Below are 18,663 nucleotides of genomic sequence, written 5' to 3' on the forward strand. Positions count from 1 at the left end.
AAGGCCTCTCTCCCCACAGCTGAAAATATGGTGGGGAAGGACAAAAGCTGACCCCTCAGGCAACAGCTAAAAAAAGCATCCAAAAACACACAGCAAGCTCTGGCAAGAGGTTTGAATTTGCCATCACTTAAATTAACAGAAGAGGAATCCCCAGGAGGGAGGAAATTTGGACTCTCTCCAACATGCAAGTGTGCTGTGTGGGGAGCTGGGAGGGGTAGGGGGAAGAGCCACACACAAGCACTGTGGACTCAAAGGAAGCCAACACACAGACCTCCAGCAACTCTGAACCCTTATAAAGTGCAGGAGCTTGGTGCTTGGCTGGACTTGACTATGTTGACAGGTATTGGGAGAGAAGTTTATTGCGGGTGACCTCAAACAGAATTGCCACTGTCAGTCATCAGTTTGCCATGAGCTATCTTCAGAAAACGAAGGCTTTTGTATGTTCAGAAGCCCCCCAAGTTATCTTAAGATGTCTCAAGAGTTTCTGAAAACTGAAATAATCTAAAGCATCACAGTTGGCAATGTAACTAACATAACATCGCTGGTTTACCCATTGGAGTTGTACCAATTCTGACACAATGTGCGGGTCACACTGACTTCCAGATGACTCAAATGCCCAATCAGCATCCACTTAGCTTATGACAGAAATGATAGCTGCCCTACTCTTCCATAAAGGCCTAGAGTTGTGATGTATTCTGGATTAAGTCCTTCTAAAACACCTACACAGATGCGATTTCCCCCCCAAAACTCAGTAATATGTTAAGAAGTAATTCAGTCATGTAAATTTAACTGAAGCTGGTAAATCTAATAACATCTTTCTAAAAGCAGTAAAATGTTCAGACCTTAATCCTTTTAATTCACTGTTTATCCCCTTGGCACCTAGACTATTTTTATTCTAATCACTTTTGCCATAATAAAAAGTTAATAAAAGATCACAAGTTGTCCAACATGTTGCAGAACTAATGAAGACTGGTTTCCTACAGGTTTGGTGTCGTATGTCCCTTCTTTCCCCCACGGTATTTACCCCAGCTGCCAGCAGGTTGCCTGGGAGTCTGTCTCTGTGACTTTCGTGTCCCTCAACTACACATGAGCCAAGAAGCACTGCGTGCCATGGCTGGCTGTGAGCTAAAAGTGGTTTTGCACTAGCCCACAGGTCTAGCACAGCAGAGAGCTGATTATTTCACATTCCAGCCTTCTCTGCTATAGGGCACTGGCTCTTCCACTGAAGATAAATGAATTTAGGCAAAGATCCCTTAACAAAAACAAACAAACAAACAAACAAAAGACCGTAAAAGGTCTTGAACTTCCTGCATAATGCAATATTTCTTCTACTTAAGACAGTCCACGTAGGCATCGCTACCAACCAGAGCTGTAATGTATACCACAAATGCCCTGAAAAATAAGGTAATCTTTACAGACCACAGGAAAGAGTCTCTCAGAAAAGGAAAGGGAAGAGAAAGCATTGCTTTCTGAGGAGCCCCATAGGAAATAACCAGACTTATAACCAGCTCTTTCCTAAATCAAGGAGATCAGGCTCATCTGCCACCATGACAATGTTACAAAGGAGAGGCCTGTCACACGCAGTGCAAGTCCCAGACCTAGAGGACATTTCTAGTTTATAACAGTTATCTTGAGTAGCCCCTGCATTACTTGCATTGCAGACAAGGCATGCTGCGGGACATGTGTACCACTTGTTGCCTATGGAGCACTGCAGAATAAGCAGCCATTCTGCTCTAGTACAAGCTGTGGATGGTTTCAAGGCATAGCTCCATGTCTAGAAGCACATTAGTACAAACAGGTCATAGGGGTCCATGTAAGGGGGAAACAATAACACAAATGAGGCTGGAAGAAAGCTCTCTTGGTCACACTTGCTCTCACAAAGCAGTCATCACTTGCTAGCTCTTTTTTATGAACTTGTGTTATGAAGAGCAGCCATGCTCCCTTGGTGAGAGTACCAGAGCTGCGACGTTTACCAGTATTTCCAAGGGACTAAGTCAAGCTACCCTCTCCCATACGCTTATCTTATGAAAATATTTGGTCACCCATTCTCCCGCCTCTAGAAAGTTACGTTAAATACTGATTCAGGGCCTCTTGCCTCTGGTGTTGCAAACTACTCCAAATGACCCTACACAACCCCCTTACCCATGGCAACCACGGCAGCAGGAAAGAGAAGGCAACTTGCAGCACTGCACCTTAGGGTCTCTTCAAGGAGCAGACCATAAAAAGGAAGCCTACAGAGGGTGGAAACAAGGACAGGTAGCCTGGGAGGAATACAGATAAATTGTCCAAGCAGTCAGGTTAGGAAAGCTAAAGCCCCAGTGAAATTAAGACTGGCCAGGGACATCAAGGGCAACAAGAAAAGCTTCTTAAGTACATGAATGATAAAAGGAAGACTAGGGAAAATTTGGGCCCCCTCCAGAAGGAAATGGGAGATCTGGTTACCTGGGATATGGAGAAGGCTGAGGTACTCAATGACTCTTTTGCCTCAGTCTCCACCAGCAAGAGCTCCAGCCACACTTCTCAAGACGCAGAAGGCAAAGACAGGGCCTGGAAGAATGAAGAACCACCCACTGTAGGAGATGATCAGATTTGAGACCATGTAAGGAACCTGAAGGTGCACGAGACTGGAAAAGGGGAAACATAACACCCATAGTTAAAAAGGGAAAAAAGGAAGACCCAGGGAACTACAGGCCAGTCAGTCACCTTGGTGCCCAGCAAGATCATGGAGCAGATCCTCCTGGAGACTATGCTAAGACACATGGAAACTAAGGAAGTGATTGGTGACAGCCAACATGGCTTCACTAAAGGGAATTTGTGACTGACAAATCTGGTGGCTTTCTGCGACAGGGTTACAGCATTGGTGGATAAGGGAAGAGCAACTGACATCATCTACCTGGATTTGTTCAAAGCATTTAACACTGTCCTGCATGACATCCCTGTCTCTAAACTGGAGAGGCATGGATTTGATGGATGAAGCACTCGGTGGATAAGGAATTGGATGGATGATCACACTCAAAGAGCTGTGGTCAACTGCTCAGTGTCCAAGTGGAGATCACTGTAGGCTGCGTTCCTCAGGGGTGGGTACTGGGACTGATCCTGTTCAACATCTTTGTTGGCACATGGACAGTGGGATCGAGTACACCCTCATCAGGTCTGCTGATAACACCAAGCTGTGTGGTTCGGTTGATACGCTGGAGGGAAGGGATGCCATCCAGAGGGACCTTGACACGCTTGTGAGGTGGGCAAGCACAAACCTCATGAAGTTCAACCAGGCCAAGTGCAAGGTGATAAAGCATTCAGTTCTGGCATGCCTGACACAAGAAGAACATGGACCTGCTAGAGTGAGTCCAGAGGAGGCCCACAAAGATGACCAGGGAGCTGGAGCACCTCTTCTGTGAAGACAGGCTGAGAAAGTTGGGGTTATTCAGCCTGGAGAAGAAAAGACTCTGGGAAGACCTTAGAGCAGCTTCCAGTACCTAAATGGGCCTACAAGAAGTATGGAAACGTGCTTTTTCACAAGGGCATGCAGTGACAAGACAAGTGGTAATTACTTTAACCTGAAAGAGGATAGATTAAGATTAGATATAAGGAAGAAATTCTTTACTACAAAGGTGGTGAGGCACTGGGACAAGTTGCCCAAAGAAACTGCGGCTGCCCCATCCCTGGAAGTGTTTAAGGCCAGGCTGGATGAGCTTTGAGCTACCTGATCCAGTGGAAGGTGTCCCTGCTCACGGCAGGAGGGTTGGAACTAGATGGCACGTTAAAATCCCTTCCAACTCAAACCATTCTATGATCCTGTGTTTGGGAAACTGCACCTCTGGGATTTGTCCAGAAAATGAGAAAGAGCTATTAAATGACTCCAGAGAGCTCAAAAACATTCTAAGAGATGCTAAAGGAAGGTTAGCATTAACAACAGATGCATTGACTCCTCATCCAACTGCTGCCAGACATAGGCGACCAGTCCATACGAGCAGTGGGGTTTTCTGCTCCAACTCCTCATCTCAAAACTGCATGTCTGAGGACTCCAGGTGCCTGGGAACTGTAGCTTCCACCTTCCTCTGCAAACTCTCCTGGAGGAGGAAGGTTGCATTCAGACAGCAGGAGACAAGAGACTCTTCTTGAGATCCCTTCAAATTACTGATAAAGGCAACCAGTGCCACCTGAGTGCACATTTATAAAGCTGTACCCTGACAGAGGCTAAAACATTTCCTTAGATACATCTTTTATCCACTAAGACAAAAGCTGGCCTAGCTCCAAATATGGCCCAAATCCCCCCATATCTTGTCTCGGTGAGCAGCACTAGCCTAAAATCAAGCTGTTTTAGAGCCCTGCTACAATCAACACAACTCAGTCCTGAACTGTTTTGTGTGTAGAGCCATCATTCCTCCTGCTGTCTCATGGTTTTCTGTCACCTTTTTACATTGATACCATATGGTACCGCCAGTGCCACTGTAGCCCAATCTGCATCCTGTTCTCCAGCAGTCTTCCCCGTGATATCTCTGGTGGGAAATGATCTTTTCATCTTCCTCCCCATAGTCAAGCCATATATTTCAGCTTGGCAGGACAGAGCACTTGCTCTCCCTTAGGCTGGTGAGCCCAGCACTTGCCGTATCTCAGCAGTATTTCTGCCACGACCACACATCTGCTTGCTGAGCCCAGTATGATAGCCACAGCTCCCCAGTAAAGAGAACTGCTCAGGAAGGAGGTCCCAGTCACAGCAAGACTTCTCGGACTGATCTGTCAAGAGACACAGCCTGCCTGAAACCCCGCATGGGATGGTGCCAGCTTTTCTTCTGAACACTTCATACCTCATCATTCAAGCAGCACACCCATAATTACACCTAAATGTGAAACACAAACTTTCTATTATTGTGTGGTTTTTATAGAAAACTGATAAATCATTTGTTTCTTCTGGAGAGAGAACTCCAAGCCTGACACCCAAGACACAGGCTGGGAAAAAGAAAAATAGAAGGAATAAAAATGAAATACGATGAATTTTCAGCAGAGGTCTAGCTAGCACACATAGGTATGCATGTATGAGCCCTTATACCGGCTGCTCTGGTCTTCCCAGCCTTTACTATCTATCCTTTAACATAACTCCCTAACAGTTTCTTCCTTATCAAACATGTGATATGAAGTCCAATCGCCAGCCCAGCTCAAATGCTCTTTTCTGCAGAAACCTAAGTAACAGGCTTTCCCAAGCCACGCTTGGTTTTGGTGCAGTGAAATTAATAGAGATGTTGAGTGAAAGCACTGGCTGCCTCTTGCCCCTGCTGAAATCAGGAGCAGACCTCCTGTGGAAGGCAGCCCTGGGAAGCAGCTCTAATGCAAAGCAGCCTTTACCACCCATGACAGCCACAGGACTGGGATGCTGTTGCCACTTCTTCTGCCATATTCATCCTGGCACCACACAGATCAGGAGGAGAGTGGAATCCCATGGCCGCACTGCTGGAGTGACACCAACGGGTTGCTCTACTGTGACCTCTCATCTGTATGCAATACGGCCGTCAGTGGGATACCTCTGCACTGCTGTGGGCTGGGGGGTGGGCAAGCAGAGGGGTTCAAAGAACATTTTAGAGGCAAATCCCCTGAGAACCTCTCTTACTGGGAGGGACCCAAGAGATCTGGACTAGTTTGCAAGTTTGCTTTCAGTTTTACTTCTTGCAATCTTACAGTAAACTGCTTAACCTTGTAGGCAATAAAGTGAGATGCCAGTATTTTCAGCTCACACTATTCACACTATGCCCTAATCTAGTTTGCATGTCCGGTCCTGTCATTAGCTGGAGGAAACACTAATCCAAGACAGTAGAAAAGAGGGAGTAAAAAATTGGTTTTGGAAATGCAATGGTTCTAATGGCAAACGTTTGTTATCTAGACCCACAGCTGAGTTAAACAAAAACATATCATATTCCATAAAAAAAAAAAAAGTTTGAACCATATGTTTAGTCATTTGTGAGCTCTTGATCCTAACACACAACATAAGCTGCAGTATCAGTGTCAAAAGTGCTTGATTTAAAGTATGAGAGGCAGAGTCACATGAATTCAAGTTAAAATCACTTCTGCAAATCTGTGGATAGAGACTGCTGCATGGAGTGACAGGTACAGGGGAACAGATCCCAGTGTCTGTGCAGGAGGGGAGGAAGAGGAAAGTTTATTTCATTAAAAGTTTTTCTGTGAGATTGGCTAGGGATAAGATAATATAGCTGGGGGGAGGACTAAAACAGCTAACAAATAACACATGGTATGCTTTCAAAACATACAGCAACATGTGACATTCGTCTGCAAGTCTGGCACTGAGGAGCCTGTGGTCTGGCAGCAGTGAGAATTTCTGCTTTTTATTTCTTAAATCATCACAGGCATTTGAACTAAACCCCCCACCAAACAGTATGAAGGGAAGAACATAAAGTCAGATTCTACGTACCGTACTCTCAGTCAGCCATTTTCTCAGTGGATTTTTATCCTCCAACTCAATTCCCACATCATTAAAGTGGTGCTGTCTCTTTAAAACACAACACGGGTCCGTGCCAAAGCCTGCAATAAGAATCACTGGCACCAAAACAGTCAAAGCACAGAGCTTAATTCTCTACTTAATAAGACAATTAAAGAAGAGTATTTGGATACAGCAGTCTGCAAGTACCAACACAGAGCACTGATGTCTCCAAAGGCATGTTGATCTGAAGGCTTTATCAGAAAGCATCTGTCGCAACCAGATGCCATCAACACCTGAGAGAAATGGGAAATAAAGTGGGTTAATGTGGCTGCAATACACACAAAGGTTTGCTCTGCCCAAGTCCCTATTTGAGCATTTTAGAGGGTGCACGATAAAGTGCCCTCATGAAAAAATGCACATACAGTAATATAAACTAGAATATATGTACATAATTACAATGTGTGTTGTGTATTTGATATCTTCACTGCCATAATCATAGGAAGGTTTCTATAAAGCCTGTTTTTAAACACTGTGCTTTGATAGATGTCTTAATATACATGGTTGAATTGAGGAACACGGATGAACACAGGCACCAGTGATTGCTCATATGGACTCTCTTGACCATATCTGTCTCTAAGTTTCCAATCAAATAATTCTCAGTTGTCATCTCCTAGCCAGCTTTATCCCGCAGAGCTGAACCAAAGCTAGAGAAAAAGGTAACAGCAGCAATATAACAACTAATTAGTTGTTTGATTAGCTGGCAAGAAGACAGGGTGCTGCAGTTCTGTGACCTAAAAATGCCACGAATGACCTTAAAACTCCATCTCAAGGGTGTCCGGAAATCTGTAACCTCCGGGGAGAGAGAGAGAAACGGATGATGCCTAAACTCCATCAACTCACATGAGATGTTGAAACAACATAGATATTAAGTCGAGGAGAGGTGTGACATTTGAAGCAATCAGCCAGCAAAAGAGCACCTGCAGCACTGCACTTTGTTTGAACTGCTGCACCAACAGCTCCAAGTCCAGCCTACACTGAAGCTTCATGGCGATGCCTGACTTAGTGCACCCAGAAGGCATGCCATTTGGTGTGCAAGAAGTGCTGACCTCATCCTAGCAACTAACAACACGTAGCACGAGGGGAAAAAGACCCAAACAAAAACCCAGTTGCTTCCCTTCTACTACAGGAGGGCTAACACCCAGCCAGCTCCAGCCACATCATGCCAGGAAAAGAGAGCAGTCAAGGAAAGGAGGGAAAAGCCACTTTGAAGAGGACATCCTGACTGGCTGCCATCTTCACCTCCGCTGGAGGGTCCTACGTTGCACTGAGCAGATCTGCTCCTGGTAACCCCCATGAATGCGCTTGTTTTTCCACACACAGCAACAGGAGAAGGACTGGGGTAAAGCTAGGAGGTTTCCTTAGGCTGCAAAGCTGCACCTTCAACAGCAAAGGAGGAAGACGCCAAAATTACCAGGACTAGGGATCCCAAGTTAATTTGTACCCCACTCCTTCATCCTGACAGCTAGAGCATGCCACCATCCGACTGCACTCAAGGCGCTGCAGATTTCCAGCCTAATCTGAGGCAATGCCTCCCTGACAAACCATGAGTGGATGTGGAGGTATTCAAGGTGACTTGAAATAGCAGAATGGGCAGGAGAGAGCGACATCTGCTTGCTGTCAGTGAGTTTCCCCACCAAAAAGCCCTCCTCATCTCCCACCTCCTTCAACAGCTTGGATGGCCTCTGGCTCTTGGGTATCTGTACCCTGAGATTAAAGGAAACTGAAGGAAGCCTTGGCAAAGATCCCTCTGCCATCTGCATCACTGGAAATGCCCTCTGGAAAGCAAAGGAGGAGCATCCCTCACCTTGCAAGCTCCTGGGAGAACCTCCAGCACTGCCACTTTTCATCCCCATCCCCTCGACGCAGATCCAGACCTGCCTTTTGCCACCCACCTCCCCACTGTGTGCTTTGTCCCAGAGGGATGAACTCGCCTCCAGAACCAGTGAATTTCTCACAAGAAGTCCAATGCAAGAGGCCTTGGAGTAAAATGCGTAAGCAGGAACATTTTCTCAAATAGAAAATAGTGAGAGTGCTTCAGGAGGGTCAGTCATTAGGTGCAGGCTTCGCTGAGGCAATGCAACCCCAGAACACACAATGCTTTCCCCTTCATTCCATTTTCTTTAAAAAAAAAAAAAAAAGGAGAAAAGACCCAAACAACACACATAGAATCAAAGGCAAAAACATCAGCCATGGACATGGCGGGGTAACACATGTACTGCGCTCATCTCTGTATTCCCTTACAGTTAGCAAAGTTAAGAATGCAGTTACTATACAGCTTACAAAAGGAATTAAAGATTTCCAAATATGCCTTACTGTGAATTGGAACAAAACCCCCTAAATGCTGAAATTCTCCACAAAAGGAATTTTAAAATAATTTCTTGAAGCCAACTGCAAAAGTACTTGTATCGCTACTGTATTTCCTACAATGGAATTGTATTTCAAAGTTCTAAATAAAAACTTACTTCAACACAAAACCTGTAAAAAAAAAATTACTTTTTAACACTGTCAGAAATCCCCCATCTCTTTTTTTTCTGCCACTTTTTGACAAAACTAACCTGATTTTGCAAGAGGATTCAGTGTTGATGACGCCAAATATTGGAATATGACTCCATCAACTAACCCAAGTCAGGAAATACCAAAGCTGTGGTTGCCAAAGCAACATAATTAACTTCATCACGGTACATACACTGTGCACCACTTCACAAATGGCTCTTTAGCACCCAGCTAAATCCTTGCCTTGAATGGTGCATCAGGGTGAATTTCTCCTCCGAGTTCTTCAAGAACACACACAGCAAAAGAAGTTGTCAAAATTACTAAAAGCCAAGTACCACTCTGCTCCTTGGCCAATGATCCCCTGGGCTTGAAGAGGTCAAGGACCAATTCTTGAGTCTACTCCCATGACTAACAGCTGTAGCAGTCATGGAAACACATGGTCCTGTTGCATGGAGCAAAGCCATTTTTGTAAAGCTTCACTTTTAATTCATCTACATTACCGAATTTAGGAGGTTTGGTTCTTTTGCGGCATAATCAGTTAAGTTCTTACTATCTGGGTAGAGAGGCCCGGATGTGGGTGCTAAACCTTGACCCTGGGGCCACAAACTTCAAAACCTGAATGCTGCTGTCAAGTAACTCAATGTGTACGATGTATCAAAAATAAGCTTCTATTCATTTGGGAAAAAAATAAAAAAAGAGAAAAAAAAATTGAGTGATGGGCTTTCAGCCTGTCATCAGACCATAGTGACCTCAATTTTTTGAGAAATAAAGTCAAAATCTATTCTTATCTTCAGAGATTTGACATGTATTTATGTGTCAAACTTTCTCCCCCTTGTCCTTAGCCTTTGGGAAGCACACTAAAAATGATATCAAAGCCTGAAAACCCTGCGATCACATTCGCATTCACCTTTGACCCAGGATGCCGATAGCTCTCATCAGCTCCTCAGCTCATTCTCACTGTATGGCAAAGACAGCAGGTCTGGGAGAAGCTCTTGGTGAACTGTTCAGGATGAAATAAAGGTCACTTTCCATAGCAAAACCACACAGGCCTGCTCAATTTTTAAAGGCCAAAAAACTTCACTTTGGCAGTTTTCTACTGCTTTATATCTTTGAAGAATGTTTTACCAGCATCTTCTTCTCCCTTACACACAAATGTTTGATTATTCTCTTTGAAATGTCTCTGTAACATCTACAGTAGTAAGATGCTGAATGCAAACACTGATTGATTCTTTCTTAGCCATCAAATATGCTTACACAGCAACTATGCACAGCAAATGCACACAAATCTCACATTTCACATTTAAAAATATGAACATGTAGTGTTTTTTTTTTACTCAGACATAATGAATGAGCTTAAATATTAGAACTTGAAATTATTAAGTAAATCATGGCACCTGTAAAGCTTCTATTTGCATAACATTAATTCATGATGGCATGTAAAACAAATTCATCATTCCCACTATATTGTAGTCTGATTTATGTCGGAATTGGAAAAAATAAAAATCATGAGCACAAAATTATGTAGACAAGATGTACGTGCTCTTCGAAGCCCAAGATTTTTTTTCTGAATCATCAAAACAACTAAATTATGGGGAAGAAGGCTGGGAGAAAGCATCTTTAAAAATGAGTAACACACTAGTGTCACACACACACTCTTCAGTTATTAATGTCAAGCATGGTGAAGATACTCTAGAAAATCATTACCATTCATAGCTACTAACAGCCATTAAATTTCAATCAATTCAACTTAACACAAGTGTACTTCAGCAGCCCTTACAGTTCCTTATAGAGGTGGCTCGGAAAGTCCTGACTTATTGCATTGTCCATTGCACAAAGAGGCATTGCTGAGGATTGCCCTGAAAGGGAGCTATCTTGGTGTTGGGAACTGATGCTCTTTTAATATCGTTGCAATTGACAGACCTTGCTTTTAAATAAGGTATGAAAAAAGGGCTCTAACAGGACTCCAGAGGTCTATATGGAGGGGAGCAATATACTGATTTCGGGTAAGGATGCCGCTTTCCTAGCTAGGAAAAAAAAAAAAATAATAAAAATGTTGGGAAGTTTTAAGGGGGTTGCAATGATTTTTGGTAACAGAATCAAACCACTCAACACCGTGCGACACAGCTTCCAGGTGATCCACTTGCTTGAAGAATATAATTACTAAATGCACATGACATTTAAAGAAAAAAAAGATTTAAGTTTCAGAGATTGGATATTTATGCTCCCAGTGATGAATACAAGCCACAGTGCTTGTATATGACAGTATCTTGTACTTATCTGAATTACATTTGTAACATTGGGAGTTTTTTCACTGCTGCTGCAGGAATTAAGCTGTGCATCTAACCATTCCTTGCAGATCCTGGGGAGAACCAGCCAGACCGCTGCCAGAGTACTTGGCACCTCACGGCAGGGGTGAGGGACTGGGACCACAGGGTGTTTATCAGCCAGGGGCTGGACCTACACTGGCTTCCACTGTGCAGCACAGGATCCCAGAGAAGGCATGGTCCTCTAAAGAGATTTCATTAGTTTCATTTGAATGAATTATCTACACTAAAATCCCACATTTCACAGGAGACAGAAGAATTTGTCTTTTTTTTTTTTTAACAGGAGCCCAGATTTTCCCATAAGGGCTCATTCTGCCTGACACAAAATCCTTTCTTCAGATTTAGAGGCAGTTTAAGATTGCAGGTGTGTATTTGTACAGAATGGACAGTCACTCAGTGCACAGATGTGCCATTACTGCAGCTGAAATTACAATTTCGAGTATGGATGCCCTTTTGTGGCTTTTAGCTCATCCCTTAAAAATATCAGCATTGATCGTACTACTCATTACAAGAGTATTTGGGACTATTCTACAGAACTCTATGGTTTTCCTTCCCCTGGGGTTTACACCTTAGCATTTAACACAGAGGAGCAGTAAAGTTCTTTGGAATCAAGAAACATCCAAGAAATCTCTCAGACAGATATATGCTCCATTTTAACTCATTTCCCTACACTTACAAGCTGCACTAAATGCAATAAAATTAATGTTAAAAAGGGTCTTTATTGAAAAATCTTCCAGTGACAGGATCAGAAAGTGCCAGAGTTCAAGTAAATCGTTCCATGGAAAATGTTAGCAAAGCTTAATCATAATGAAAGCCACATTTAATTACAGCTTTTTAAGTCCATCTGGGAAAAAAGAAGAGACTTAAATATGTCACCTGAGATGATCTAGATACTGAAACTATTTGTAAGTTAACAAAAGCATTTGCATCACAAAGCGCTCTGGGGCAGCACCACGGCAAAGCAGATGTGTAATGAACAAGGATCATAGCACCAAAACAATCAGGATTGTAAATAACTGCTGCTAATCTGCAATCATTTAAATTTGGGTTTAATTGCTAGGCAGCAAATACATTTCATTCTTGAAGAGGTAAATGCTCTGTGGAATACACACTTAAATATATTTAGAGGCAGAAGCTCCGCAGCAAAGAATCTGAATGTTAGGAGAGCAGAGCAAGGAGCAGGCCTGATTCTGACGTGAGATCACAACATTAAACAAACTTTTTCCCTGGAAGAGAATTAATAATATTGCCATCCCCACTGTATGTACTGTAAGTGCTGCAGGACACAATGATGCACATGAGAAGTGAGAGGGTAGTGACTATAGAACAAAATTCAATCTAGTGTAATGAATAAAAAGTTCCTTTTATTTCTCTGTTGTTTTTGGTTCATTAAATTTTCCACAGATTTGCAGAGAAGAAAACGTGATCAATAAACCTTGACAAAAGTGAACATGTGAAAAAGGCGAGAGAAAGGCACAGGAAGATAAAAGTGATATCCCGATCACAGATTTCAGAGGCAGATGACCAGAGCTTTGGGCTGCTGAATAATCTGAATAGACCATCATTTCTTTACAGCCTTTTACTTTCTTTTCCCTGACTGTTGGAACTCTTCATTCAATACAATAGTAAATGCACTAAAACTTTTTTTCTTATGCTAATGGTTGAAATCAGGCGCTCACAGTTAAAACACACTTCCCACAAACTTGTTTTCTTAAAAAAATAAAAAATTAAAAAAAAAAATAACCTATTCAAGTTAAACTAAAACGCCAAAGACAGCTTAAGGCTTGCTTTCACCATTCCTCAAAATTAATGGTTTTCTCCCCAGCAGATACAAAAAGAAAAGACTTGAATAAGGATAAAGCTGCTAAACTCTTTTCATATGAAAAGAACACTTAGAAAGTAAAAAAGAATACATCCAGTAGAAAGATCCTGGCACCTACAGTTCTAATTTGTATTGTTTCCTAATGGAGTATTTATAATTGCAGAACGGTGACAGCCAATTGCAAATAATTGTGAAACGAGAAAAGATTCACCAGAGACTAATATATGTGGGCAGCCATGCCCATGATAGAACCAGAAATACTGCCACTTGAGAAACACTTCCACTCGTTACAATAGGAGCCCAAAGAAGCCTATTTTCAAATGCTTTCCAATTTTGATGACCACTTCCAGGCACCGAGGCCTCTTTTTCATCAGTATTAAATAGTCACAAATCCTAAACAATTTTTATGTCTTTCTTTGAACTTCTGAATAACAGGACAACAACTTTCCTGTTCCTTCCCTGCCACACATTTCAGCTTTTGTATACTTGGTTTTGTTTACAAGAAGTTAAAGGATGTGGGGTGTGGTTATACAGTAGGCAAGCATGAACGAAGAAAAGTTCTGTGGCCTCTGCTGGACTTACACATCTAATATGTATTCACTCACAGCTGGAAGTGGGCTGCAGAGTATTAGACCTGATTACCCAATATTTCCATTCCAGTCACTTGTTCACAAGGGAATCTTGCAATTTTGCCTCTGTGACTATCAAGATAACCCAGCAAGATCAATTCTGTTTACTTGTACATCAAATACCAGTTTATTTCTAGAAGATGCACCTTTATGCGATCTGCTGTACACACGTGTCAGGAATCATACATGTTGCATGCACATATATGTGTGTACATGTAAGTAGAAATGCACAGGTTCGCGTTTTTTTACCTTTGAACATGATGCCTTCTTGTCATCATTCATACTAACACTCATCCTTCACTATTATTTTATTTAGTGCTGGTTTAATTATTCCCAAATACCTCCTGTTGTTTTGGTTTTCTTTAAAAGGCCCTGGCAACAGAGCTCAAGCAAACCCTAAATACCACTTAATGCTTTGTGGCAAGTTGTCCAAATGCGCAACTGTTTAAAATATTTATCCAGGTATATAAGGGGGTTGTGCAGCTCTCGAACAATGCCCTGGAATCTTTCCCATCAGTAAAAAAGCAGACAAAAAGCAGTGACTGACTGCTTAACCTCAATGCCTCAGCAGCAAGTGAGAAGTGCAAATATCGCATTTCTATAAAGCCCTGGAAGCTTCATAGAAATGGAGTGGCAACTAATTAGTTTGATGCTATAGTCACATCTAATGTTCCTAAGTAGCTTCTTTGAAAAAAGCTGGCTGCCTTGAAATCCTTGGCCAGATTATTAAGTGGAGGCTTTGTGATGGAGCAATAGATAGGTGTTTGCTGCACAAATGCATACAGATTTTGGTGACTGCTTACTGAATCCACTGCCTCCACTAATCTGCACTGGAAACTTCACTATGAACAGAGCACTTCTCAGAGTACAAAAGCATGGAGTATCTGTGTACCTTTCAGACTACAGGGCAAACAACTGGCTTACAGTAGGCCACCAAAAAAAGGGGAAGGTGATTAATCAAGTGTCCTCCCTAATTACAAGCAGAGAATGAGAACAACGATACTGATATTAGGTCAGATGCTCTACCATAACCTTAAATAAAAAAAAGATAGGGACAGAGAACTGGAAAACTCATCAGAAAAAGCCAAACTCTCTAAATAAAGTATCAGGATCATGAAAACATATTTTCCAAGTTATGTAGTGAACACATAACTCTTTCCCTGATCACACAGCCCCAGAGCCTGTACAGCTTCTAGGCAAATGTGCCACTAAAAGGGAAGTTATGGTACATACCTTTAAGATCATTAGAATCACATAAACTATAGTCAAAAATAGCTCTTTGCCATAAAAGTTTAAGCTGATTTTCAAAACAATGCCAAAAATCCTGGTCATTCTATATGTGCTGCAAAAAGACTCTGTTTTTTAAGTGTGACTTCGATGTGCCATTAGGGAATGCAGGCTGTTGTGTACTGGATATATGAGGTCAGGTTCTGTTTTCTTTTATACAAATATAAACTGGAGTAGCTGTATAGTAGTAGATTTATATTGGCATATGCATCTAGTTCACATTCTTCTGTGGCTCTAATTTTTCTCTAAATGAATGACCTAACACAAGCAGTATTTGTCCATCTGTATACATCCCCCCTGACACACTGAAAAAAGACATTGAAAGGAAGTTGGAAACAGTCCTCAAGATCTGTTTTCCTTTGAAGAACAGCAGTTGCATTTCTGGGCACTTCAAAGTCACATACTTTAAGCAATAACAACATTTGAGATGAAGTGAATCTTACCTCACCTTGCTTTAAAGATTAGCTCTTTCACAAACATGCACTAGAGGCTCAGCTATACATATACCCGTAGATTAACAGTTCATCTTCAGTGGATCAGGCACTTCTCAGTGCCACAGATAGGTCATATTTTCAATCAAATGACAATTTTTCAAGAGTTGTTTACAGTGGAAAAGCCATAATGAATTTCATTCACTTCTTAAAAAGCTGACAGTTTTGCAATAACATTCAATATGACACTTTTATTGCAATTCAAAGTTTGACAGGTGTCAACATTTCCTGAAGTTCCAGCCAAAATACGAATTACCATATCCACTCATCAGAAAAGTTGAACCAAACCACTTCACGCTGTAGTTGCTGTATGCAGCAATTACCATGCATTTCAAACATCCCGAGAGCACAAACAATTATTTAGTAGGATCCCCTTTTCCCAGTGAATGTAGTTTGTTTTCTAGTTAAGTGAATCAGAAGTGAATGGATTTTTTGTCAGTTTGCTGAGTTGTTTGGGTTTTTTTTTAAAGCAAGGTAGCTAGAACAAACAGATCAAATCAGCAATTCTTCTAACAAATCACTCTATGCCACTTCTGTATATTTTGAATTTCATAGCTTATTTACTCTACTTTTTTGGCACCAATTCCACGGTGCATGCCAATACAATATTTGTTTAAATGCTGTTTTATGCAGCATGCTAGTCAAACGTTTACTTTCAAATTCTTGTACATCCCAAGAGCCTCAGTTGCAAAAAAAGTAAAATAAAATAGAAGTGAAGAAGACTGGCAGGGAGGGGGCTGACAGTCCCACAACTAGTCCCTCTATCTGTGGCCGAGAAAATACAAACACGATACGCCAATAGAACGCTAATTTCTGTTCTCACCGAGGCGGACACCCAGGTTTCCAGCCCCTGCGCGGTTAAGGAACACGAGGGCAGCTATAGGCAGCCCCAGGCTTCGCCCCGGGGCACCCACACCTGGGCGTTCCCTCAGCCGGTACCGGGAGGCCACGGCGGGCCCCGGCCTGGGCTCACCCGGGGGCGCCGGCAAGGCACGGCCCCGCGCAGGGGGCACGGCTTTGCGCGCATTGCAACCGGCCACCGCGCCTGCGGAACAAGAGCAGCCCCGTCCCGGGAAGTTTTGAAGCCCAGGCTGCAGGTTAGCAATACAGAAATTAATGTGTACATCTATGTAAGAGCCTGTAACAGTCAGGAAAGCCGGTAGCGTGGCCAGCGGCGGGACCACTGATAAACCATCCCAAACCCCGGCGCTGGAAAAGTCAGGTTTCCCAGGAAATGATGGCAATCGCTTGAGGCAGAAAAAGCATCTAGATGAGCCCATCTCCCTCCCCTCCTCTCTGATTGTTTTAAAGCCAATGAGTCCGGGGGAAAAAACTCTCAACTCTCTAAGTCCTTAATAGGATTGGAGTCCGGGTCTCTCCAAGCCGCTCCTCATCACACAGGGATCAAGTTGCAGCAGGGAATTTTTTAAATTCCTCAGCAAATATACTTGTCGAAAGATTGCCCCTCCCGAGGTGACAGGGAAGGGGGGGGGGGGGCAACTTCGGTCCTTTTTCTTTAAAAAGAAAAGGCAAACTCTCCGTTGGGTTTGGGGAGCCCGGCCGTCCTTCGGGACCGGGGGCAAGGCTGTCCCGGCGGCGGCTCGGGGCTGGCACTGTCACCGCAGCGCCCGAGGAAACGATCAGAGAGGCACAGCCCGGAGTCCGGTCCCGGGGGGATCGGGCCGATGGGGGGGGAACACGCCAGGCACGCGCACGCACACACAGAGACACACGCGGCGCACCCGTCCTGCTCACCTGCGGGGGGGACCGGGGATGGGACCCTCTCAAGGGCACCCACTGCTAGGAGACCCCTTCGCAAAATCTCTACGCTGTCTCACCCCACCCAGCCCCGGCGCAGGGTACATCGACAGAAGTGGGAGAACAGGAGAAAGAAAAAAATACATTGAAAAATTATTAAAAACCCCAATGAAAAGACACAATAAGCATCAACTTTACCCAAAAAGCGGAGCAGCAAGTTTTCAGCAGGCGAGCCGTTTCTGCGGAGCGGGGCCGCTCCTCCGGACCCCCATCATAAACTTGGGGGAGGGGGGCGTGGGAGGGACTTTCTCTCCGTCCTTCCCTTTTGTGCCTCTCCCCCTGCTCCGCTCCGCTCCTCGCCAAAAGCTGCCGCGAATCCCGGCTGCGGCGCGAGGTTCTCCGGATGCTGCCGCGGAGCAGCTCCGCGGAGGCGGGCGGGAAGGGAGGGCGGGAGGGAGGGAAGGCGGGCAGGGGAAGGCCGGCTGGGGAGGGCCGGGGGCAGTTTGGAGAGGTGCGAGGCGCCGCGGTTGCAGGGCGGCTCCTGCTGCCCATCAGCGCGGGCCGGCGGCGGGACGCGGCGCGCTCACATGTACATGCATCTGTATCGATGTGTATATATACACACATACATACACACAGGTTGAAGTTGAGCAGCCTGCAGGAAAGACGCTGGAGCGCCTTCAAGCTCTGACACGGGAGGCAGACTGGCTGCAGGGCCTGTTTTCTCTCCCACCCCTCCTTCCCCCCCGCCTTCAAATGAAAAAAAAAAAGGGAAATCAAAGCCTTCCCATCTTTTCGGCGCGGGAGCAGCGGAGCGCTACGGAGCCTTTCTCCTCCCCCATCCTCTTTCATACCGGATAACCCCCTCGCCTCGACGAACCTCACCATTTTGGATGAGGGTCTGTCTCGCGACGGGATGCGATCCTCTCCCCTACCCCGGCCCCGGAATGCCGCTCCCGAGCGGGGCCGCCGGCAGCACTCCCTCGCCCCCTGCTCAGCTGGAGCGCATCTGCCACGAAACCACAAAAATCCCGCGTCCTCGGGGAAAGTAGCCGCCTTCCTCCTCCGAACAACAAAAGTTTGGCCTTGTGCAGATTCCCTCGCTCAGAGGCGGGGATGGTTTTCCTCCGACTTTGGTGTTTTGTTTGTTTGGGGTTTTTTGGTTGGTTGGTTGGGTTTGGGTTGGTTTGGGTTTTTTCTCTTCCCCGGGAGTTTGCGCTGCTCTTCAAGCCCCCACCCCGCCGGGGTCGGAGGCAGCGAAGTCCCGCGGAGCATCTCCGCGGCCGGGCTGTGGCTGTAACCCGGCGGGGAGCCAGCCCCGGCCCACGGGCGCTTCAGCCTCCAGCAGCATCTTCGCTGGGAAAAGCGT

The 18,663-nt window shown here is 44.5% G+C and overlaps 1 protein-coding gene across 5 annotated transcripts in view; it reads right to left on the minus strand.

The window, feature by feature from the left end:
• The window catches only part of GLI2 (GLI family zinc finger 2), a 197,401-nt gene extending 179,163 nt beyond the window's left edge, over nt 1–18,238 (minus strand). For 3 of the 5 annotated variants that reach the window (XM_065671473.1, XM_065671474.1, XM_065671469.1), the window contains exon 1: nt 17,493–17,693. The gene's annotated coding sequence lies outside the window, so the exon portion shown is untranslated. Of the gene's footprint in view, nt 1–17,492; nt 17,694–17,927; nt 17,971–18,179 lie in introns of those variants that run through there. The other 2 variants (XM_065671470.1, XM_065671472.1) reach the window with 2 other exon arrangements.
• Between the last annotated feature and the right edge of the window lie 425 nt (nt 18,239–18,663).

The sequence above is a fragment of the Lathamus discolor genome, chromosome 3, assembly GCF_037157495.1.
Source record: "Lathamus discolor isolate bLatDis1 chromosome 3, bLatDis1.hap1, whole genome shotgun sequence".
Classification (NCBI taxonomy): domain Eukaryota; kingdom Metazoa; phylum Chordata; class Aves; order Psittaciformes; family Psittacidae; genus Lathamus; species Lathamus discolor.